This window comes from Empidonax traillii, unplaced genomic scaffold (genome assembly GCF_003031625.1).
Source record: "Empidonax traillii isolate 1590-97213 ecotype Southwest subspecies unplaced genomic scaffold, ASM303162v1 scaffold80:size1517328, whole genome shotgun sequence".
NCBI classification, from domain to species: Eukaryota; Metazoa; Chordata; class Aves; order Passeriformes; family Tyrannidae; genus Empidonax; species Empidonax traillii.
Window position 1 is genome coordinate 738081 of NW_020955273.1, and position 26628 is coordinate 764708.

The 26628-nt window shown below is 34.0% G+C and overlaps 1 protein-coding gene across 4 annotated transcripts in view; it reads left to right on the forward strand.

Moving 5' to 3' along the window:
- FOXP2 (forkhead box P2) overlaps positions 1–26628 on the forward strand; it is a 406115-nt gene that overhangs the window by 158386 nt on the left and 221101 nt on the right. The window lies entirely within an intron of this gene.

Sequence of the window (26628 nt, forward strand, 5' to 3'; positions counted from 1 at the left end):
ATACTATTTGCTAAACTTTTAGAATTCTTTCACTTAACCTAACTTGATTTAACTTGCTTTCCTTTGGAAAACAAACTCAGGTTTTATTAAAAAAAACCCAAACCATCAAAGCTCACAATATTTTCATCCCTCCAACTTCAAAGTTTCTATTCCAGTTCATTTGACTTCCAGCTCTTTTAGAAAAAATACAGAGAGAGGTGTGATTATCCTCCTGAGTCTAAACTAAGAAACCGGGTAACCTCAGTCTCTGTTCCATATGTTTTCGGGAGAGAAATCTGGGGAAATTTCTTTCTAGCCTATTTCTACATCATAAAGAAGGAAATAAGTGAAAAGCATAAACGCTTTTATGTAGGTGTTTTTCACCTGTGGAGAGTAAAAAGTGAGAAAACATACAGTAAGTTTCCATACAATGGCTACAGTGACTCAAGCTATGCTATACATAATGTACATAAAGAACTGCATCAGTTCTAAAATATACACCAGGTCTTTCTAAACCTGTCATTTTGGCCATGACTTTAAACCAAGTCTATTTAATAAGTCTTTGTAAAAACAATTTTTAAAAGGACTTCAGTAATCTAATCATTTTGTTGTTTCAGTAACTTTAGAGAAGAAAGATCTTCCTGTGAAAAACAGAGGCACTTCAAATTTTTTTTCTTTTCACTACTTGGCAGATTATTAAATCTCTGAAGATGAAATACATTTGATTTTATTCTTGCTCTTATATGCAATATTAAGATTGCTGTTCTTTTACACAGTGAAGATTTTTTTCTCTGCATTTTATTTTCTTCTTTTGCAATAGTTTAAGTATTAGGACTGAAAAGTGGGGCAAAATGATCCTTTTATCTTTTAAACATGTACAGTCAGTGATTGTAACCATATTCCCTAATCTGTTTCTATAGTTTGTTTCTACTTTTTTTCCTAGAGGCAAATGGTGTGATTGTTCTGCCACAGTTCGTATTAGTTATTATGAATTTTACACAGTTTTCAGCTCAGGTCCTTTAATGTCTATTGTTAATAAAAGCAGTGGAGTTCCCCAGTTTGAGTAGAAGTTTTATAAGTGTGTGGCAAAGTAATGGAGATCATTTGAGTTGAATGTCTGACAGCTGATGATTTTCAGTTGGGACCAGTGCCTTCCAGTTTGCACGTGAAAAAAAATTCCTCCAAAAATGCTATATCTACATTTGATAATAATTCTTTTTTGCGCTTTGTTTTAAAATAGGTCTGTGCTATTCACTGTGGTGAAGACTTCAGAGTCTAAATTTGCAAACTGCAGTTTGTTTTCTCAGGAAGCAGCACACAGATACTCTTCTTGCTACAGTAGCAATTAGGAGTCACTGTGGGACAAAGGGAGATTAGCCCATTTAGGGTGTCATTCTGCAGAATAAGAGGCAAATAAATTGCCTTATGTGAAGGAAAATCAGGATTTGCAGCTGATACTGCCAGTCCATGTGATGGGTGTTAACAGCAGTAAGAAACTTGCCTAGATGAAGCCACTGAATTTCGGAAGCAAAATATTGTATTTCGTGTAAAAAGTCCAAACCCTTGGACTTCTGGTAAAGACGTATATGGGAGGAGTAGCATAACGTTAGAAATAAGTGTATAAAAATGTTTTTGGCATTTTTTACACATAACTTGTGATCATGGGTGTGTTTTCCCCTGTCCTTCCTGTGTTCCGCCATTATGGCCACAAATCCAAACTTCTTAACAATGAAATAGTGAATTGAAGTGTACTTCTTGTAAGGATCACATATATTGTAGAATCGTTAGTGTGTAAAATCAGAAAGTATAGAGAGACCCTACTATGCAATATGTGGAGAAAGTGAGAGAAGGTAGTACATACAGACAAATGGAGAATGATGGGGCTGCATTTACATTGCTAAAGGCCATCTCAGTCAGCAGTATTTGCTCCAGACAGGGCATGTGAAGAGACTTGTGCCTATTTAGAAAAAGCCCATGGTTGAGTAGCCTCACACTGCATATCCTGCATGGAGCTTGTGGCCTAAGTCTCTTGGAGACAGGGCCTGTTCTCCGCCACTGTAAGAAAGTGGCACAGTATCTTCTGTCCTACTCTTTTTCCCGTCACTGTCCAAACAGGGATGCCTCCACTATACTGTGTGCTGGGAGCAGTCCCTGCTTTGTGCAGACTTGGCCTGTGCCTGAGCATTGCCTGGGGTGCTGCTAGTTGACACTGGCTAGGGTTAAATGGTAATGGGCAGTTGCAGTATGATGCTTGAGCCAATACTTTTTTATAATAAAAGTCTAGCTTTTGAATCAGATAGATAATGCTACCACTGTAGCTTAAGGCAGGGTTTGTATTTTTTTGGGAATTGCTGGTTTTGATTGCCTGAGACAATCTAACCATTGTCTTGCAACGCATGGGATTCCTGAAGAAAAATGCTGCAGGCTCCAGGTTTAGGGCACGAAGGATGACATCGTTCAGCTCCATCGTGTTGACCTGGAGCAGGCCCAGAAATCGCTTTTGCCTTTAATTGTGTTTTAATTTATTTCTGTTTGAAACCAACTGGTTACTTTCCTGCCTTCTTCCAGAAGAAAGCCTGGAAATGAATTAATATACATGAATTGTGGTGGCCAAAAAAAGGACAGGGGGGTACCAGTTGTTTTGTCATGTGAATGCCCTACGGTTTTCATTGTATTAGTTCAATTTATTTTTTTACTGTTTTGTTCTTTTTGCTGAAATTTAAGGGAAGGCCAGGTAGAAGAAACTAAGAGGTACGAGCTTAAGTTTTATGGGGCAAAAGTGTGAGGGATATAAGAATTAGTCCAAATGTTTAACCAAGATAGGACAGAGTTGCTCCTGTAAAACTGACTGAAGTTTCTCTCAGGAATGTTGCAACTGCTACTACTTGTACAGCTTTTTGTAACCATCTAAACCGTGCCTGTAACCATCTAACCCTTGCATCTTCATTTTTTCTTTCCTACTAAAAATCTTCTAAGAGGTCTCTTCTTTTTAATTCTGACTTGGGAGAAGGTGAGACTTGGAGGTTGGATTGCCTTTATTTGAATTCCTTTGCCTCATTCTTCAAGAGCCCCTGTTTACGTGGTACCACCTCTCCAAACAGCCCCTGTTTCCTTGCAGCTCAGAACACTCTCTCCACAGTGGGTGGGAAGCAGAAACACCAAGGGAAGCTACAAATATTGTGGTATTTACTAAGACCAGCTCTTGTCAAGCTGTTTCAGTTACTTTAACTAACGTGACTTACTTTTAGGAATTATATTTGTCATAATTTGTAACTTTATATGATCTATCGATGCGAGAGTTGTACATATTCACTGAAACTGTGAAAACAGTCTGGCTTTCAGGCATGTCTGCCATATTATGCAATTCATGGGTGTTGCAAAGTTCAAAGGATGAAACCAGAATAGGTATCTCATCCCTGTAGGTCCAGAGTTTTTGAACAATCCTCCTTATATTTTGAGTTAAATTTTCACAGATGCACACAACATATGAAACTGATCATTGCCTTGCTATGAATTTCAGTGTTGTAGTTGAGAACAAGTCCAAAGAAGGTCTCCTCAGCATCCGTGGTTTTATATGTGAAGAACTGCCATATGCAGAGCTAATAAAATGTTTGGAAAAATGAAATTGTCTTATTGGCCTGGGGGGTATTTTCATATTTTTGCAAGATTTTTGCATGGTTCTCCTGTTCCAGGAAAGACAGATGCAGTTATCACTGCATCTTATATGGTTGTTACTAAAAGAAGAATTTAAGTAGTTATAATTACTGACTATTGCTTATTACAAAAAGTTAAAATAGTAACTAATTGCTATTCAGGCCAACTGCTTTTCTGGTATTTACTTTACATTGAACATTTCTGGTCAGATCCAGAGCTTGTATATTCCCTGATATTTTGTGTGAAAGTCCAGTCTTACACTGTCCTCCTTTTTACTGCGTCTTTCTTCTGGTCATTGTTCTACTGTTTGCTTGGCTTGCTGTGGTTATTCATTGAGATAGGAATCCAAGTAGTAGCTTTGATTATCACAGGTTTTCTTGTGCTGTGTGCTGTAGAAGAACAAAGAATTTCACCACTTCCCTTAAGATTTACAGTCCTTTGGGGGTTCAACTACTCTAGGGCTTTACAGTACACTGGGACTCCAACTAAGCATGAGTGATACCTTACCAAATGTGTATGAAGGCACAGGAGACCTCCTTTTCCAGAAGTTGGCACTTCTGTATCTTTTTGTGTTTCTGTGTTGTGATTCTTTCCTCTGCCATGTTGTAGTATTTTGTCCATTTTCATATCCGATTTTCTATCTGGGAACACACTTAGGGATGTTTGAACATTATTATGAGGGTTATTCCTTCACATTGAACCTGAGATTTTAATAATTTTTCTTCTAGTTGAAAAAGTTTGTATTTTGATGCTGAACAAATGTTTTTAATCTTCCTTAAGGTCTTCCTGTAAAATGAAAATCTCTCTTTTTACATTGGCAGTTTTCAGCTTTTTTCCACTTTATTACAAATGGCCTATACTGGTGCTAGTATTCACATTAATTATCAGATTGTTTAGAATCTAATACTTTCAGATACTTCAAGACCATAAGATAATCACTGAGTGTAGATAGATGAGTAAACTTCTTTTCCATCTTCTGTTTTCTATCATGTATCATTAGTCCTTTTTTCCTATACATTCATATTCTGATTAATGTGTCATAATATGCATAAAATTTTGCACGAGTTTAAGATTCCAAAAAAGTACTATTTCAGAATACTAGGAGCACAGTCATAGATTTATATTTTATCTTATACTTAATTTTTCTACATTATTTTAAGTTTAATCATGCCTTTAAAAGTGTAGTTTTGCTTATGAAAGAGAGCATGTGAAAGGTTCTCTGGGATTTTTTACTCTTGAAATATAAACTTGTGTGGTGCATAAGCCATGGCATTTTGTGGTGAGATTTTATTTTGCTACCCATCAGATATTTGGGTAAATGAAGTGAATACAATACCTTCAGCTTCAATGAAGTATTGCTGGAAGATTTTTAATTTTCCTTTCTGTCTTATGATCTTCAGTAGCTACTCATTTTCATTTTCAAATAATTCTATTTCCTTACTCAGAAAAGATGACTGCTACAAAATTTTACTATGCCTACTTCTTCTTTTATTATGTATGCTTAAATTTTCAGATTGCATTTTGTGCAATCTAAATATGATACTTATAGCCGGTGATGTAACAGACTGCACCTCCTCTTGTGGTTTACGAAACAGAAGGGTTCAATTCAGTCAGTGACTGAATTGTCTGATTGGGTGTCAAATTCCTAGTGACCAAATACCTACAAGGGTTTTAACATCAGTATGAACGGTAGCTGGGTCATCGTGCGTTCCCATAGCCATCATCAAATAGCTGCGTCTTTGTCTTAAAAGATAATGGTGACTGTACCCTGGAGCTGCTTTCGGAATGGGATTGCAGGAGACTGCAATAGGCAATCATGTTTTGTATGGGGAGGTAGGTATTTTATTCAAGCTAAAGCCATTGCTTACAGATTTTCTTAATCTGGCTGGCAGGTTAGTTAAGATAGTCCCATGGTGATTAAGGTGACTCATGAGGTTTTAAAGTGCTTCTCTATCCATAGATATTTTATAAATAATTTTAGTGCTAAAGAAGGCAGTGCTTTTTCTCATCTGAGTGTCTCTAGGTTCAATCTGCAGTCACTGGATGTTCATGTGATAGTGAAGAACTTTCTGTTTATCACATGATTTTAACCCTCTTTTTGAGAATCTGAATAGAGGAATACTCCATGAATTCAATATATAAGAAATGTTTTCAGGTAGCTGGATTGTCTTTTAAACTCTTCCAATTTATAGTCAACGTTAGAACTGTTCACCATGTTCTGCAATGGTTATGTTACTTTGGGATTTAAAAAAACATAACCTTCCTTTTCACATTTTTTATGCTGTCAAGGGTTTTTGCCCATTTGACTAGTGTGCCATGGGATTTAGCTTTGCATCATAAAGCCATGTCCGAATTTTTTTTGAGACATCACGTTTCATCCATTGACTATGGACTTTTTTCTTTTTAGCTAGGAGTACAGCTTTACACATGTGGTAGGAAGAAAAGCATTCAAGTAAAACATTTTCAGAGATTCAGATAGTTTCCTTCGGTAGCTGGTTCTCCTCATTATCATTTGCTGCGTTGTCAGCAAACGTCATCAGTAATGAATGTGCATTTTCTTGAAGGTCATTGATAAAAGAGTGAAACAGTAAGGGACTAGTAACCTATCATGGCAGATCGCTCTTACAAGTGCCCTTAATATAACTCCCTGTTTGCTATTACATTCTGAGACTTACTGATTTGCCTGTTTCTAATCCATTCTAATCCATAACATATTTTTGATGTTAATTTTGTATCATTCCTGCTTTGAAGTCCTGGAATGGTGCTCTGCAAGCTAACACACAGAAAGTATTTTTCACTGAAGTCAAGTGGGATAGTTTGCTTAAAACCAGGTGTAAGTAAAAGGTGGCTGTAGATTATAGGCCTTAATATTTTGTTTGAACACACAGTGGTGAATTTTTAATAATATAAGCAAATTTACTCTAAAAATTCCTAGCTTCTATATTTAAGAAGCATGATGCTGTATTGATATAAAATACAAAATCATGTAAATATATTGATATACATTTAAAGAATATATAATGTATAATATTTAGAGAAAATTGTTTCTGATTTTATTTTATATAATTTTCTGAATTGAGGAATAATTCTATGAATTGAGGAACTATTTTTCTAGCTTTAAGTTAATTATAGAAGGGTTTAATTTGACAAGACCTGCTACTGAAGTTTTGAAATAAACTTGGCATATTTACTGTGCAACTTCAAAAATAAACAACCTATAAAAGCATTGTTCTCACAGTGTGTAATACAATTTCTTATGAGGTACTTACGGTAAAAGGTATTAGACAACATCACATACACTGCTGTCTGTCACTGAAGTTCACAGTAAAGTTCAGCTCCTGTTTTTTTATTATTACTATTAATGGTAATTAGTAATATTTACCTATTAATAATAAGTTGGACTTCGTAACCCTTATTGTTGCTTTTTTTTTTGGGGGGGGGGGAGGGTTGGATTTGATTATGAGTTTTTTTAAACTGATGATTTGTTATTGTGGAAACTTGTGGCAAAATATGTGACTGGAAAATGTGCAGAATTTTGTGAACTCTATTCTTAGCTCATATTTAATTCTCTGTATTCAGCTATGGTTCTATGGATTATTTTAGCTCCGTGTAGTGTTTCAAGTGTAAGCTAGAGTTTATTGCCAGGTGGCAGAAATGCAGCATATAAACATTTTATGGACAACAGATGCAGATAAATGGAGGAATTTATCTCATGCACGGTATACTTGTTTGGCTAAGAGATATAACCCTTAGTAATTCCTCTATGCTGACTGATATTGGACAATTAAAAGCATATAAATTACTACAACAGTAATTACTGCAAAGAGAGAAGGACCATAACTTTCTGTGTGTAAAAATACAAAGCTGCTTCTCAAAAGCATTGCAGTGGAATTTTTTCTTCCACATTGTAGAAGAAAAGCATAGAAGAGTGACAAGTACCAGGAAAAAACCTCTCAGATCTTCTGGTCTCCAATTACTAAATTACAGGTAGTCTTTTTTATTTATCTTTATACTAAAGTGTTATCTCAATTGCATGAGATCTTCAGAATGTTAAATTAGAAGTTAAATAAATATAGTATAGAAATGAAAATACAGTTGGCCATATGTTATGAATATATCCTCATTGGCTTTTAAAGGTGGGATAGAAGCTATAATCTATTTTGCTTGGATATACTTTCCCCCAAGATAAAACAAACCTGCTATAGTCCTTAGAATTGTAAAGTAGTTGCGCAGAGCCTGACACTTAGCTCAGTTACACCGATCATATTTGGGCCATTAAAGTCCACAGAGTTGAATCAGAGTCTGTGAGAAGAGAATCTAGTCCATAGAGTACCTTGGCTGTATTGTCTGGTGTTTATTTCTGCTGCTGAGGCTTTTCTTAGTTAAAGAAAACTTTTAGATTGAGGAAAACAGATGGGTATTCTTTTCGAAAGATAAATGTGAAATAATATATTCTGATACATTTTACTGAAATAAATATTACAACGTACATTGCAAAGTCGTGGTCAATCTTTTCATGAATAGTACCAGTTATAGAGTCTAAAAATTCTTCATAAAAACACATTTTCTGTGTAAGTGGGCTTAATATAATATTTTTGCAACTAGATTGCCACACTTTTTTTTTTTTTTTAGATTCCTGTAAAAACAAACTAAAGTGAAATTCGATAAACCTCAGCCCTGAAATTATTTTTAAACAAAGTTTTGCTGGTGACAGCTTATTTTCTTAAGTAAGCAGATTCCATATGTGGTATTAAGTAAATCATTTTGTGATTTGATAGTGGTGTATTGGGGTGAGACATCCTGTAATGTAACTATGTCTGAAGTTATTTACTGTTTTTCCTCTGCCAAATTGTGATTGTTTAGTCTGCTAACACTTGTACTGAAGTTTTTTCTGGGTAGTGGTTAGCAGTTGTTTTCAAAGCAAATGTTAAATGTAAGAAGACATTCCTTTAAAAAAAAAATCCTGTTCTGGCAGAGGAATTTGATTTGTGTTCTTGTTCGGTGTTCCTTTACTGTTTTTAGTAGGGCTGTTGAAATCTATACCTTATATGATCTCATTGTACTGCCTGCATTTCATTAATGAGTGACTGTTTAGGGCTTGGGGAGTGAAATATTTTTCATATGACATGACCCAATATGAGTGCAGTGCACCAGCTGCAAAAACCACAGACCATCTGATTTTGTGGCTTTTGAGGGTGTGAAAAGTTCAATTCCTTATACTAGAGCTTATATCTGTATTATACCATATGGAAGCGGAACTACTGTAGACTTGGAAGAAAAAAGAAAACCAAGTCCTTTAGCCATAGTTCAAATAAAGATGAAAAATACTAATCTAGCAATATAGGTGATTAATATTACTATATGGCATTAAAATATTTTTGCATAATAGAATAAGTTATATTAAAATGTTGTCATGAAATAGTATTTTTAAATATGTGTAAAAATTTTACAAATGTGTAAACTGCTTCATCAACATAAATTATTGCTACTTAAATACATTTAATTTTCTTTATTGATATTCTGCCTGTCCTTTCCTTGTCTAGAAAGAAAGTAGTGTATAAGAGCATGATTAGGCATTATCCTGATTATCCAGCTAAAAATAGTTTAAGAAATTGTATTTTTGCCATATTTTGGGAAGTTTCAAAGTAGTTTTGAATTTATTAAGTCAACACATGAATAATCATACCAGTTGTCACTATTTTGGGGTTCCTTCTTGTGTAGAAACAATGTATAAGCAATTATCTGGGAATCTATGGAGTAATAAGATAGATACATTTGCAAATAGTTTAGAGTTACTCTTTTAAATTGTGAAGTAAAAGAAATCAAATGAAGTTGAAAGGGTCTTACCAGTGTTAAATTCTGTGACAAATTTGCTATATGTTCTTTAAGTGAGGTTTATCCTCAATAGAATAGGTCTCCACTCAGTCTCCTCTTCTACAGGATGAACAGACCAAGTGACCTCAGCCACTCCTCATACAGCTTCCCCTCCGAGCCCTTCACCATCTTCATTGGCCTTCTTTGGATGCTCTCTAAGAGTTAATATCTTTCTTATATGGTGTGCCCAAAACTGCAGACCTGCAGTTTCTGGGGTCTTCTTTCTTGACCTTCTTGAAAATCAGGACAAATAAATCTTTTGCGTAAAGCCATAACAAGAATAAACATCAGTATTCTGGTTAGGAATTGATCAGGTGGTAGTGACTATATTACTATTTCACATTACATAGGAGGTTAGCATTGTGGTTAGTTTCAGCTTAACCTGAGCAGTGCATGTTTTCAGATATGCCTGAGATTCCAGAAGGGGCAAAGTTAAGAAGCATTTGAATGTTTCTAATGAAAAAGCACATCTTTGCTCATAAGCACAAGTGTCAGCAATTTTGAGATGCATTTTGAACCCTTCTCTAAAAGAAACAGAGAAGCCAACACTCCCAGCAAACTGCAACCTGTTGATGGCAAGCACACAGCCCTCCCCAACTTCTGCTGCCTGGGTCATTCAGTCAAGTCACACAGTAAATTTCATGAGTTATATCTCGAACCAATATAAAAGTACGAAATAGCAAAAATAATAGCAACCAGCACATGACCGAGTCCTAATCTGAATTTTATTTAAACAGATAAGTTCAAAAACTGAAGAGTTTTGTAAAATGCATTCATTTCTGTGAATAAAGCATAAACAGAAAGTAGTACTAAATTTGTGGTACGCTTTGTTCACTGTGACTCATCCTTCCAGCTCTATGTATAGGTTCTACCATCACAGGGAAAGTGCTTTTTGTTGACAGTAAGCCTAAACAACAGGTTTCCCTGAATTGCTGTTGAATACCATTTAAATGCTAGTGATGGAGCTCCTATTCAGTGTGGTTATGAAAACCATGACTGAGAATTGATTACACTCATAATGAGGATCAGATGTAAGAGTACCTATATGAATATTATACCCATAAATATTGCCAACAGGGAAAGAAAGAAAACAGAAAAGAAATTTTTTTAGCTCGTCTGGTGACAGTTAAAAATTTTTGTTATATTTAAATAGTTTCATGAAATCACAAGTTGTCTACCTCAAAGTTTGATATTTGGCTTTGTCTTTTGTATTTTGAAGGGTTTTAAGTTTTTTTTATTCTTTTTGTCTGATTTTTGGGCCCTGAACCTCTCGTGTTTTGGACTTTCAGTTTGTATTTGTACCACTGAGAACTGTAAATTTATATTAAAAAAAAAAAAGGCAATTCTTGTAAAATTTCTGGATACCAACACTTGAAGCTTTAAGGAAAACACTGAATATTGTGAGATTTCAAAAAAAGCTCTAAGTATCATCACTAAAGTTATGCTATGAAAAGTAAAATCAGTTTATGTACATGAATGGGTGAAATGGTCTGGCTGTTGAAATTGATTTCAACATTTTGCCACTGAAATCATTGAAGGATGAGTTTTATTCTCTTAATCCTTTCGCTGTCATATCTTGGGGTAATCTGCTTGTCACATGTCTCTGAATCTTCACTGCTAAGTGGGAATGCTTCCTCCCATCTGACCAGCGGTGAGTCAGTTTAGAAGAGAGAGGGGCTGGGCTAATCCTCAGAGAGGCACTCTGGTTGTTATAAAATTAAAATTTTTCTTGCTTGTGACAGAGGCTGGTTTAAGGAGGTTTAAGTTCATTGATCAGGTTTCAAAGCCATCGAAGTTTGAGAGATGTAGAAAGCTAAAACAAGGTGTTTGCAATAAAAGTGTAATTATAAATGATATTAAAAGTGACTTATTATTCTTACCTTGCTGAAATCTGACTGTATTGTGAATTTTGCAGCTCAGGATTACTTTGTTAATTACTTAAATCTATACTGCTACTCCAACATAATTTTTGCCCCAGATTGGATTTCTACAGAGTCAAAAAAAATTCTGAAATTTTATTCTGTTGTGTGCTAAGAGAACTGATAAAATACAGAATTTTGAATTTACTTAGTCTTTAGGAGTTACATGGAAAATTAAAATATTCAAATAAAACTTTTGTAAAAGAGATATGATACCCCCAGCAAAGTGTTTGTGCTGAAATTTTGAATTGGTATAATTAATTATTTTTTAAGCTTTTCTTATCATATTAATTAAAAATTGAGTAATTGAACTATGAATAGTAATTCTATGGTTTTGTCTTTTTTAAAATAAAGTTTTTATTTACTACACTTATTTTTGAATGCTAAATAATAGGTGTATTAATGATATCTGTTCTCTTCTTTTGATCTGTTTTCTGATATTTGATAATAATAGATTTACTTTTTTGATCATAGTTTTATTAAATTGGGTTTTGTTCTACTCATTTATAACCCAAGACCTGATTCCTTAATGGTTAGTGGTTATCCATGTCTTGTCATCATGTAGATAAAGTTGGGACAGTTTTTTACAATATACATCAACTTATGTTTATTTCTTTTGAATACTGTTCGTTATTTAGTTTTTCAGTAACTCAGGCTTATTAAGTCCTGCAATTTCTGACATTGAGCCCTGTTTTAAATTCATAAATAATTAATTCAACTTAATTTTACTCAACTTTACTTATCTTCCGTCTTTTATGCCACTAGTTCTCTATGCCAGTATCTTCTCCTTTGTCCTGTTGAAGACCAATTTCTTTTTGCATTGGTAAAAGTTGCTGTTTAGTGCTTTTTGAAAATATCTATCCGATCAGTGCTACAACTGATTATTCAACAGACATTTAATTTAGGCTAAGCTGGGATGCTCTCTTTCCTCCCCTAATTTGAATTGAATAGAGGCTTGCTTGACTGTAACTGATCATTCATATCTATTTACCCCTCTTCGGGACAGTTTCATGCAGATAGCTACATTTAAGCGTCTTTGTTTTAACCTATCTTACATTTTATTTATTATTTAGGAACTGTGATGCGGTGGAGTATTCCTAATTAAGATAAAAGACTCCGAAGTATTTATTTCATCTAACTCATCTGAGCATGTGTGCTCTTCTTTTTTTTTTTTTTTTTTAGAATTTAATCAACCTTTTGTAGATTTTCACGTTTGCATGGATTTTTCTTTTATAAGAGCTAACTTTTCTGATAATACGGTATTACAGGAAGTTGATACATATATTTATAGAAAATGATGCTTGGAAAAATATAGCTTTTTTAAATGGAGTTGGAGCTTGTTTCACACAAAATTCTTAGCCATCATGGATGACCTAAAATTTTATAATGTTCCAGTTAAACTGAAATCAGTTATTTTGCTGGCATAATTAAAATAAATATTGTGTTTGAACTCAATTAGAAATGTTTTCCTGGAACCTTAAATGTCATATATATTTTCTTTCACAATCCTGAAAAAGATAAATTAATTGGTACACACCATATTTAGGGGTGAACAGGATTTATTTTATTTTTGAACTCTGCAAAAGTCATACATGACTATTTTGATTTATTCTTTCTATTTAGATAAAGATAGGGAAAAACACTACTTTTATATACCTTGTAAACTTTAATGTACAAAGGACAGTTAAACAAATGAACAAGGAATAGGTTAACAAAAAATAAATAACAAAAATCTCATGAAGAATAAGATACTAGGTCAAATATTCAAATGCATTTCAGGAGGAAAATTTGTCAGAAACAGGTATCAGAAACTGACTTTACAAAACATAACTACCGATGCCCACAGCGTAGACGTCTAGATCTGAGAACATCATCTAGACACTTGTTATAGTCAATGGAAGGTGCTCATCTCAGCCTGAGACAAATGTATAAACTGCTTTTGATGTCTCTGGATGTAAGAGTTTACAGCTCTTTGAGCTGAATTATGAAAAGGCTGCCTACATTATGTCTGGACTGTTAATTGTCAGCCCCTAAAGCACAGAGAACAGAATTACTTTAAGGAATTTTTTCTTAATTAATCACTTTTCTCTTGTAACTTCCTTGAACTTATATGGTATTTTGTTGGTGTGTTTTGATTTGATTTAGAAACTTGTTTAACTTGGTATATAGTCCATCTACACAAAACATTATACTTGCATAATTGTTTTAAAAGGAACATATATGTGCTCAAATAATTTAGCTTTAGATCTTTACTTCTGTGTTAGAGGTATGTTTCATATCCACTTAAAAATCAGAATGGAAAAGTGTTCCATAGTGGCATAGAGGTGTGGTACATTAATTGAGCTAATTTGCATCTGAAATACTAGGTTAATCATATTTGTTATGCTTGTAAATAAATAAAAAAATGCTTAATTTTAAATTATATATTGATTAAAGCTCACATGTGATTTCAAAGGATGACTATATTCAAATTTGCATAGTATACCATTCGACTGAAAAAATGTTCATTTCTTTTAGCCTTTGGAATTAATGTTTCCAATGGATGCTTACAGTATGCTTAGAAGTTAATGAGTGATTTTTGTTTGAAAATGCCTTACAGATTCTTTTGCTATTTTTTTTAGATGTTTTCACAAGTTATTTACAAAATAAGAACAAATAGTACTTTTTAATTCCAGTGTGTGAATTTAAAATAAATGCAAACCTTTATGAATATCTACTTTTTAGAATAAACTAGAAAGTACAAATAGCAGCTTTGAAACAAATGCTTTTCTTTCAGGTTGACAGGAAGAAAGTGTATATTGCTACTTTTTTTTTTTTTTAAAAAAAAAGGAAATTCAAAATTACTATTAAATGCAAATTCATTTTTCAATGTCATGCTCATGAACTGCATTGAAAATAGCTTTGTTTTTCAAAGTGTACATTCATCTTAAACAATTCCAGATTACATACTGCAGAAATCTGAATGTTGTTGTATTCTTTTCGCATTGTAGTTAAAGATAATCAAAAGATTTTAACAAAGTTTATCTTGTTGCAAAGGCATATTTTTTACTGATTGGCAATTTAAACCTGATTGAAGAAGAGAAAAAAGAAAACAAAATAAAATTTAAAAAAACACAAAAAAACCCAACAAAAACCTTTCAATGGAAAGTTTTTACTTACAGGCAAAAATACAGTAGCCATTCTATTGGCAAAGAATGTAAGTGCAACTATCAGTCCATAAAATGTATCATCTACAAAAGGTATATTCTGAGCCAAATTCAGTCTTGTAATTTAGGAATGTGATTTCTGTTAATTAATACCATGCTTAGAGTGAGTGACAGTATTTTTTTCAAATTATTTATTAGGAATTCCATTGGTGTAATACTGTGGTGTTCATAATTAATAATTTATGTAATGATTCAATACTAACCATGGAACTTCATCAGGGAAAATCCATAACAATATTGTCCAAATCAGAATATTTCAGAGTAGAGATTGAGTGGAATTGTGACATGACAGGGAATGTGAAAGAATATCTATTTTGTGATTGTGCTGGAATATGTACGATGTTGGGAACACAGGATCGTTGCTTAAGAGCAACCAATACAATAGCAAACATAGACTATATACTCTTTTTGTCTTAAAATCAAAGGAAAAAGTTCTTGAAGACATTACTTACAGCTGAATCAAGATAATGCTTAACTTTATGCCTGCATTTTATCCAATCTAAGATTTTTTCTTCCAGCTTCAGAAACATTTGCAGTTGCATTTTTAGTTTTATCATTACAACATGATGTAACTTCTGGTAAGACCTGTATGGCAGACAGGGGATCAGTGACAATGGGAAACGTGAACTTCTCTTAATGGAGTGGGAATACCAAGTTTGAACTTGGTACTATTTCTGCATATTGTCTGGATGTTTATTGAGATGTTACTTAATTAGAATTCTGAGTCACTTCTTGAAAATGATACTGCCCCAATACATTTACGAGTGTTATATTTTTTTAAGAGAAAATGAGAACAAATGGTTTTGCGTTAATAAATCACGATCCAATTCAGTTTAACTGTATAACTTACTGTTAACCATCTCAATATTCATCCTTCAGTTGTTTTCTTAGAAGTGATGTTGCTTTTTAAAAATCAAACTCTTTATAGCACTTATAAGTTGTCCTTTATTTTGACCTTTACTTTGATAATTCAAAGGAAGATTGGAGAAGGATTAGAAATGCAAGGAAAGTAATTTAAAATTATTTTTAAAAAACCCTGTCATTTTTACTAGATATGTAAAAAAATCAATTACAAATCTATTACAAAAATTACTTGCTTTTAAAACTAGTATTTAATGAACAATATTATATATTATTAGTTGTTTAGACTGATTAGTTTAAACTGATGTGGATATGCTTCTGGCAGTATTTTGGAAAAAAATATACCTCCTCTAGTCTCACCATTCTCAGCTTTTTTGCTTAGTGTATTCATATGAACCAATTGACTTAGTAAGGATCCAAACTGGTATGAAATGAAATGGAGAAAGTATTTTGCTTTTCCTGAAAGGTTCCTGGTTTGGAAGCCTGAATAGCACCATCATTTGGTGATTTCCAATGGATTGATGATTTTATTTGTTTAAAACTTTATTTTTAATACTGCTTTTGTTAAATATATGTAAATGTCATATAGTAAGTCCATACTTAAAAATAGGCTGTTTTACTTTCAATGAAATTTTATATGTATTTAAATGCCTCCTTTTTAAATTTCAAGTATGAATTTAGTAAAATACATTATTCTTGTTGTTGTCATTGTTAGATTGTTAATCAGTGTGGATTATATTCTTATTTATATACATATAAATGTATACAGTTAGAGATGAATACAGATGCATTTCCCTTTTGAGAGCTCTAGAGTTTCTATTCTGAATGGTTTCTGTAAACCTCCAACACATTTTTTAAACCTTTTTTATTAATAAAAAGAGATTTAAAAACCCTAGAGAAGTGTAGGGAGGTGTTCTTTATTCTTACATGGATTTGCTATATGGGCATCTCATAGTGAACATAGTATAAGCAATGAGGAATGCATTCTTTTTAGAAAAAAAAGAGAGTTCTTGAGTATTTAAAATGCATTCTACAATAATTGCAGATACCAATTTCATGTGGTTAATTTGGCATTATTCAACTTCTCCTCAAACTAGTTTTTTAAAAGTCACAAATATTAATCTGTAGATGTGCAAGAATTTAACAGTTTTCTTACATAGTTCTATCAATATATATCTGCCTATCCACACTAAAGTGAACTTACGATCTAATTTTCTGTATGGTGTATTTCTGGATGACCTAGAAAGAGTTTATTTGTAATACCAGCATATAAGTGTACTCACAGAGTTGAATTAAAACATAATGTTAACCTTTAAAACTCTGATGTATTAAACATACATGAAAGTTTTAGTGGAATACACTAACGCTTTATTGGAAAAGGAGAAGCTCAAATAAAACTAGTGCAAGTGAGGCTGCATCTACACGTGTACTTGATACCATTTATCTTAAAGATAAATAACAAGTATTCTTGTAGAAGTCTCTCTTCAAGCTCCAAGGAATACCACAGTGCTTCCCAAGAACACAAATGCGTGTTTTTAGAAAGTTTCTGCCCCTTAACAAAATTTTATAGGTTTAAGTGCTGTAAACACCCACCCACCTCCCCAACCTAACAACAATAAACAGTTGTTGGTACAAGATTTCCCTCACTGTTTTGGCGATTTGTGCCATCACTTACGACTTTCTCATCACCCAAAAGTGAAACCTTTCTTTGTGCTCTGGAAGCCCCCAGAACCCATGTCCTTTACCTGCAAAACTATTTTCTTCCCAGATCTGGCAGAGTCAGTTACCCTTTAATGTTTGAGTTCTCTTTTGAATCCTTACTTAAAGCAGCAGAAGAAAATGCAGCACTGTTACTTTTTGCAGGGTAATACAAACATGAGGTAAAGAAGGGTAAAACACGAAAAGACTTCCAAAAGAGGTGGATTTCAAAAATGGATTTTTAAAAGGAATATGAAGTACAGGTTTTGCTTGGCAGATAAGAAAAAAGAAGGCTTGGTCAGTGAGTGTATGAGTGAGGAATATGTTTATGCTTATTCATTTTAAAATCTGGCTATCCTAATCAGCATCTGCCACAAATCTATTAACTAACTGGTTTCTGTAATTTCTGAAGAGATTCCAGGTCATAGGACATGGCACTGAATTGCAAAATTTCATCACAGTTGTGAGAGGAGTGTTTGGTAGAGTCTAAACCAAGATTTTGTGTGTGTGTGATCAGACTGAGGTGTTTGGAATCAAATATTCATGAATTGAAAAGCTTTTGTACCAAACTACTAAACCAACTGATCTCCAGCAGGAAAAAGAACAAAGATATTTTTAAATTGCTGTGCTAACCAATACGTCAATATGACACCCAGGCTGAATTTTTGCTTAATAACTGTTATGAGCTGCTCTTTTAATCCCATAGTTACTAGATGGGTACTCAGCAGCAAAGGGCATGTCTAGGTAGAAGTATTCAGAGCACCTGCTGGCTCTCGGCCAGATGGGAGTTAGTAGAGGTACAAGAGAGCTGGGACTAGATAAGGTGGAATATGTAAGATAGGAAAAGAGAAGGAATTAGGGAAGAGGGCTAGAACTTAAATTAGTTGGAGCAAAAAGGGAGAAGAAACAATATAGATTGCATCAGAAATTTTATGTAAACTCCTTCTGGAGAAACTAGAGCTTGGCTAATTTTGGCTGCCCACAGAAAAGTTTTGTTATTTCATCACAAAAAATCTAGCACTTTCTGGATCACTCTTAGAAATTCAATCAGATAAATAACAAATGCAGTTTTCCTTTTTAATTCTCAGACAGATCTGTCTGTGTCTTTCTACAGATATAAACCCCTAGCATATTCTGGTAAATGTTGGAGATTAAATTCCTCTGTTGCTGAAAGGACACTCAGTCTTGTGTCTTTAGATTTTCTTACCATTTCTCCATTCTTTCGTCTGATCACATTAAAACAACTTTTCCTTTCCATCTTCATAAAAATTATCTCTGTAAAATATAGTTGCTTCTGAAGTTGTAGTAAGAAGTGTGTAAAAATCCTTCATAACCTGTATCGCCTTTCCAAGCCTGTGTAATGCAACTAGCCAGCCAGTGTCCTTAAGGTACAGCTGGATTGTAATAGATGGGGCAGTCCAATCCTCTGAAGGCTACTGCTCTTAACTACTTTGCTGAAGTAAAAAACCTGTATTCTTAGGTGTAGGAAAGCTAGTAATACAATCTAGATTTGGTTACTGTCAAACTTTCCAGTTGTAGATTCACTCTCAGCACTGCATCTTGTGGAGGAAACCAGAAGATAGGATTATTAGGTAGCTATAAACTTTTGTTTACATTATTAACTTCTGGCACATGTGTGTCAAGGTTTTGCTTTTCTCTCTTGCTTTTGGTGGGTTGCTGTATGAAAAGACAGGTAACCTAGTCCTCCTAATTTACTTGGGCTAATTGCAGAGTGTGGGTGGATCTTAGAACCTCCTGAACGACTTTGTGTATTCCTTAATACTGTAATTTCCACTTGAAATGTGAGATCTCTTTTAGAAAAATATGAAAGATGTAAAGATTTGGAAATGTAGATAATCTTCCATATCTGTCAACAGTTGGTACAAATAGGTTATTTATTTTCATTATTTAGAAATAAAGAAATGTGACTTTTATATGAATATAGCCAAGTAATAGCTTTCTATCATTGGATTCCAAAATAATTCTTTCTGCTAAATTAAACAGCTGTCTACTCTAAAGGATCTCAAGCCTTATAGATACTTATGGTTGGTTAGCAAGTTATCTCTTAACCCTTTGTTATATCAATGAACTGGATTATAGTTCTAATATTTCTATTTGAGAGGTACATTTTAGCTGTGTGAGGCTCAGATGAGTTATACTGAGAAAAATGGGCCCATCTGTTTGATTGATATTTTCTATTGTATCAAGGCTGAGGTCATCTGAAAAAAATTAATCTCTGATTTACAATGGAAGTAATAAATTTGGGACAATAAAAGTTCTTCAGAGAACTTACACTGTCTGACAATTTTCCACTTGGAATTTTCAAGATCTGCCTATTTAAACACTTTTAATCCATGTAATGTAGAGTATTGATTTTGTATGGTGCTTGAAAATACCATGCAAGATCAAATCTTATAGGAATCTAAGCGTACTATGACAATACCAGTTAATGTTATTAGCCAAACTTGTTGTAGCATAAAAAATGTTATTGAGTTTAGTTGACAAGGCTTACAAGTGAATGAATTATGGTATAATTTCTTAATTGTTTACTGCTCAACCTTTCTAGAAATTATAAGATGTCAGTCTACTTGTAGTTTCTCAGGTTTGATCTTCATAAACACAAACACCACAGTGAGTTTTTGTCATTCTCCAAGATTTGTTAAAATCCTGCATTAATGTTTCAGTGAATTTCTTTTGCTGTAATTACTCTCCATTGGCTTTAATACTTTTGGGGTATAAATGATCTCTCTGGATTTTAATGAATCATCTTCCTTTTTCCCAAATTGAGATTTGCTAAATGCTTATTCTTTCCCAAATACATTTTAAGAGTTGGTCGTTATTTTCTTAAGCCCTAATGGTTGTGTATTTTTATTAACACTTCTTGGTTGTCCTCTTATTTGTATGCCTTTCTGTGATGAGTTGACCCTGGCTGGACACGAGTTGCCCATCAAAGCCACTCCATCATTCTTCTCCTCAGCTGGACAGGGCAGAGATAAAGATAAAGACTCAAGGGTTGGGATAAAGGCAGAGAGAGATCACTCACGAATTACTGTCATAGGTAAAATAGGCAAATTAATTTAGTTTATTTCCAATCTGATTCAGAGTAGGATAATTAAAAAAAAAACCCTAACAACCTTAATCTTAAAACACTTTCCCTCCACCCCTACTTCTTCCTGGTCTTAACGGTATTTCCAAATTCTCTACCTCTTTCACTCCAGCAGCACGTGAGGATGAGGAATGGGGGTTGCGGTCAGTTCATCACACATTTTCTCTGCCATTTCTTCCTCCGCAGGGAGAGGACTACTCATGCTCTTCCCATGCTCCAGAGTGGGATCCATCCCATGGGAGACAGTCTTCCACAAACTTCTCCCGTGTTGAGTCTTTTGCATGGGCTGCATTTCCTCATGAAGTACTCCAGCTCAGGTCTCTTCCACAGGGTGTAATCCCTCAGGAATAGACTACTTGAGCGTTCATCCCTCAAGGGATCACAAGTCCTGACAGAAAACCTGCTACAGCATGGGCTCCTCTCTCCGTGGGGCCACAGGTCCTTCCATGAGCCTGCTCTAGCTTGGGCTTCTCATGGAGTCGCAGCCTTCTTCAGGCATCCACCTGCTCCAGTATGGAGTCCTCCACAGGCTACAGGGGAAACTCTGCTTTGACTCCTTTAGCACCTCCTCCCCCTCCTTCTTCACTGATCTGGGTGCCTGCACAATTGGTCCTCTCACATGTTCTCACTCGTCTCTCTGGTTGCCATTTCTGTTGTGCAGTAACCTTCTCCCTTTCTTAAATCTGTTATCCCAGAGATGGTACCACTATTGCTCATGGGCTTGGCCTTGCCCAGTGGCAGTTCCATCCTGGAGCCAGCTGTTTTGGTTCCATTAGATGAAGGGACAGCTTCTAGCATTTTCTCACAGAAGCCACCCCTGTAGCTCTCCCTGCTACCAAAACCTTGCCATGCAAATCCAGTACACCATTTTTGCTAAAAACTTTGACTTTAGAGATCTGGCTGGTGTATAGCTCAGAGACTGCACTTGTAGCATTACTAATGGAGCTTTGTTACCTGATTAGAAATCAAATATGAAGTGTCCACACTATTTTAATGAACACATTCACCTTTTATATGCTGTCTTTTCTGATCCATAGTCTACAGATTTCCCTAAAAGTACGAATAGGACTGGAGCCCCTGAGATTGAGTGAAGCAGTGACAGAAAAAGATATGATTTAACCAAACTTCTGTTAACAATAACAGAGGTTTTGTTAGTTAACTTTATATTTTGGGAATGTAGTTATACTTTCAACTGGTTTTTAAGTGCCATGGCACAGTACACAAAAAAAAAAAAAATTACTCTCTCTCATTCTCTGTGTTCACTTGGTAAGGAATTTATGGCCTTCAGACGTAGATGTGTCATTAGTATGAGGGATATCACTGTAAATGTTGAATTCTGAACGGATTTATTGCCAGGCTCCTTAGCTTGGCTATGCTGTAATTCTGCTAGAGGTGAAGCAAATTATACCTGATTGCTTTTGGTCCAAATTTTCACTGTTTGGATGTTGCTCCACCTCTCTGACCCAAGAGATTTTTTTCCTCCATTATTTCATGATAATTTTCATAGGTATTTTTTATTTGTCAAAGGTGATCTAGGATATTGAGTACAATTTATTTAAAATCTGACAAATACAGAAGAACTAGAGGCCTCATTTTACCAAAAAAATGGTTATTTTCTCAAAGTAGCTGAATATTATATTTGAAATTAAATATTCAGGGTTTTGTACCTGGTTTTCTGTGATTTATTTATGAGTGAATTTTTAAATTAAAGTGATTTAAAATCGTATGAATAGTCTTCTAAGGTATAATTGTTACCATATTATCCCATTGAAAAGGCTAGAAAATCTCCAAACATGTAACAATTTATCTGATGAACTTACAAGGTATTGCCCTACCTAACATGCTTCCTGCAAGTGCCTGCTTATGTTTTAGATCTCATGTAATCATTTCCATAATTTTCCACTTGAGAGTAAGACAAATAATACTCAGTAGCACTTATTAGGCTGAAAATGGTGAGTTGAATTTATTTTATTATACAGATGACAGTTTCAGATACATAAAATGTTAGAAACAAACACCTAATGATTGATATAAAAATACAATGCTGTTCTGAAACATATACCAGCACAGATATTGCTTTTTATTATTTTAGTATTTTAAAATTAAAAATTATATTGTGACATACTGCCTCTAAATGATAATCCAGAGTACCTACAGAACACCATGTTGAATATTTTTTCAATAAAGCAGAAGTCTGCCTGAATTTTTCTGACTAATTAATTTGTATGAAAATGTTATCTTCATAGTAGGCAAATTAGAAGTATACAATTGATTCCTGTTAGAATATAAATGTTCTTTCAAACATACTCAAGTTTTTAATTCTAATACCAAATGTATTACATAAATGTTTAACACTAACCCTCTGTGTTGAAGATGAGTCCTGAGAGCCATGGAAGATTGAATTCTTTGGGGCTTGTTGGAAATTAAACTTCTATAATTTTAATTGTGTAAACTTTTATATTAAAATTACTTCTGTGTTTCAAGAAGGTGAATCTCTTTAGGCTTTCTTAATGACTGTTAGAAATGGTGAGGGTCTGACAGTACCTTTTATTGAGAGTTTTAGCTGTTCCAGTCTAATTTTTGCACAGGACAGCAAGCTCAACTAATTTAATAAGGATTTTGGAAAGTGATTATTTTTTAGAAGTTCTATTTTTGAACAGCGTGTTTATAGCCATACAAAATGCTACCTGTGCATAGCATTTTCGACTGCATGGTATATCTGGAGCCAAATTTTTTTTCCCGTTACTATGTCCTCTCTTAGTGAGCTAAATGGTTAGACACTGATTATGAGACGTTCCTACTTTAGTATCTTCTATAACCACAAAGTATGTGTTATTAATCAAAAAGATATTTCATTAGTTTTAGAATTTTTAAATTATTCTTTTAGAAGTGGGAACATTGACAATGTAATAATTTTAAAATCTAATTGCTTTCACCTGTTAAAATAAGTAAAATACATGGTGGTGGAAAATATGTGTGCCTTATAATGGAAAATAGTTGCACCCATACCCTGAAGTATAGGACTTCTTTTTTTCTTTTCTTCTTTCTTTTTTTTTTTTTTTCCTGTCTGAGAGAAGTGTCTGTCTGTTTTGTACTGCTAAGTCTTCTCAAAAGTCTGTGTGGCTTTTGAAAGCCAACAATTCTGCAATGTACAATATTTCAGGCTAGCAGCTACTGCTGAGTAATGAGGCATGGGAGCAGCTGGTATTGGTTTATTTCAGAAGCTTTGTGTCTGATTCTATTAGCCTACCTACAGATATAACTGCTCTTTCCACTGTGATCTAAACATAGGACAAATAATTCATAATTTTAAAATAGTTAAATGATAATTTTTACAATTTTTGGAAGTTTATTGTGTGAGGTTAATCAATGGTGAAGTAAACTGTGAATTGCTACTAAAAACTAAGGCAATTCTTAACTAAGCAAAAGAACAGGAACTTTTATAGAAAGAAAAGATGAATGTTTGTCACTGAACCCTGCTGAATCTAAACAAAGAAAAAGATTACCTAATAGTCTTGTAATGCATTTGAAGTACAGTCTGCTATTTGTTTGGGGGGTTGAATGGAATATATGTCTTAAAATATTTCAGCAGCAGAAGTGGTGTTTTCCAGTGGGTGGATCTTAACATTACTAAATTACTGTATCTTTTTTCCCTAGTTAAGACCCATTATTGTACTGTAAGGCAAAAATAATTGAAGCTTTTTTTACTTGCCTGCAATGCATTTTAGAGCTAATTTGTACTAATGATTAATTGCCTTGAAGGGGATTTTATGCAGGTTTATTATTATTTATATATTTTCTGCCCAGTTTGTGTTAGTGAAGGGAGTAAGAACACTATCTTTAAAACTTAATTCACATTTTAATTATAAAGACTCAGTGTCAAAGAGCTGAGTTATATGGACAGTCAAATTCACAAAACAAATTTTACCCTAAGCACAAAATAAGTAATTAAAGATGAGAATTGAAAATACTGTACTTTCCTTATGCTAAAAAGAAAGTGTATTTTTGGTATTCCAATTGCATAGTTGTTCTCTTTAGGTTTTGCGTACTTTTTTGTCTCCAAAGTGGACACTGAGTGGATGCAATAAGTGTGGACCTTACAGTTTTTAACATTAGCACAACATGAAAGTGGTACTTCTCCTAAAGCTGGAAGGCGTTATAACTGAGGCTGTTTGTTTTTTAATTACTATTTCCCTATTACTGCTATCTAAAAATTATTTTTAAAAAAAGTCATATTTATGGTCCATTTGAACTCAGATGAATTGCGTATACCAATTAATAGAATATATGATACTTAAAATAATTAATATACAGTTTAAGATTTAAGTATATCTACTTGCAATACTTATACATACTACTTTTTGAGACTATTTCTCCTGTATTTTTAGTTTTTCAGATACATATGTTAACGTGACAAGTTTTAAGGTGGAAATGGATCAGTTCATAGATGAAAATATATAGCATGATTGCCTATGATAACAAGAGGTTTGGAGGGGTAGATAATCCTTACTATTCTATGTCCACAACACTTTGACTTTAGGATAACAAACTACTATTTCAAATTATTAATATGAGAAATTAGTGGTATCTTTCCTTAGTTTTGATAAAAAGTATACATGTACTATTAATTTAGTTTTCAGTTGGAATGCTGTCACGGGATAATACAACCTCCAGTACACAGAAAACCATGATTGTCAGCACTTTCTGTTCAAGGAGTTAATCTGAGTAATTTCACAGAATTTTGTTCAGCTTACTGTACCCAACTAGCATTTTCAGAGTTTAAATTTCTCTGTATTATGTTTTGCTTGTGGTCTTAGTGACCTCTAGTTTCAAGTTCTTAGCCCTAAGTCTGGTCATCCAGTGTTGATTGGTTTTGGCCTCATTCCACTTTAGGTGGTTTCAATAAATTCTCTCAGGCTTTATGACAAAAATTGTTCATAAAGTAATTGGGAGATTTCCTCAGAGCACTCTACATCAAAGGATGCTTAATTGTCCTGGCCATGCAAGAAGAAAAACAAGATGTGAAGTGCTCAGTTTAATTAGGCCACAACTTTATTAACTCAACTGGGAACACTAGCCAGCAATAAATGCAGGTCATTGTTCTTTCCTTGATCATTCCTGGTTTTGGAGGACTGCTGTTCACTTTCTTTTGTGAGCCCCAGTGATGGGACCTTATGGCTCTTCCCTTATATGTGGACTAAGCTAGGGAATATATGAAATAGGGATTTGTCCCTTTGATACTGCGTATAGAGAGTTATGCAGCTTTCCCCTGCCTGTCCAGTGACTTTCGCATAACTCCTTTCTTAAGACAAATATTCAGGGCAAAAACCCTATTCAGGAAAAAAAAAACAACTAATATTATTTTGAAAAGGATATTCATGCAATAAAAGAAATAAATGAAGTGTTATTTTAAGAGCATGAAGATGGGCATCAAAAATGCTCCCATGTGTCTGTGCTGTTTTCTGCAGCATGTCTTAAAAGCAGTACTTTGCTGCTTTTCCTTGAGACACTACAAGCAATTTAAGTGATTTTATACATGACAGCTACAGCTCCAGTGCAAGGCAAGGATGTTTTTTGCAATACATATAGCAATGCAGTGTATGAGCTGAGTTTCTCCAGCCATGGAGAATGAGGTGATTGATCCTTCTGGGAAGAAAGCACCTACTTTGGAAGACTTGGGTGATACAAAGGGCCTATATGGGACCTGAGTTCTCAGCTTCTAAGTTGGCTCATGTTAAACATCTCATCAGGTTTTACTACTTACCTAAAGAGAAATAATAAGTATGTTTACAATTAGCAAAGCACTTCCACCATGAAAAAACAAATTTCTCCTGTTCCTAAAAAGAATACAAAAAATAAATGCCAGTACTTTCTGAAGAGATTTCTGAGTCCTTTAAATAGACCAAGTACACTCTCTGAAGAGGTACAGATATGCCCTTAGCATGCAAGGAACTTTCCATTCTACTTTTAATAAACAATCAAACTTTTCTACCAAACATTTTCTACAAACCCACATTTTCTAATTAAAAGTTTGTTTTGTGGAAGGAACTCCAGGTGGTATAATTAGTGAAATATATTTTAATGATAAATCTTCCTTGTCCTATTTTTTTTTAATAACAAAAAACGTCCTATGCATTTGAGATGCTCCCTATGGGTTGTATATAAGAGCTTGGTTAATTAGCTAATCAACTTACCCACCTTACCTTTTTAAATGTGTCCTGTTTCCCAGGTATAATCTCAAATTTTATTTGGGATAGAGGAGATAAATAAAGCATTTAGCACTCACCCTAACCTGCATGGAAGAAGAGATTTTGAGCTGTCCTCTGAATGT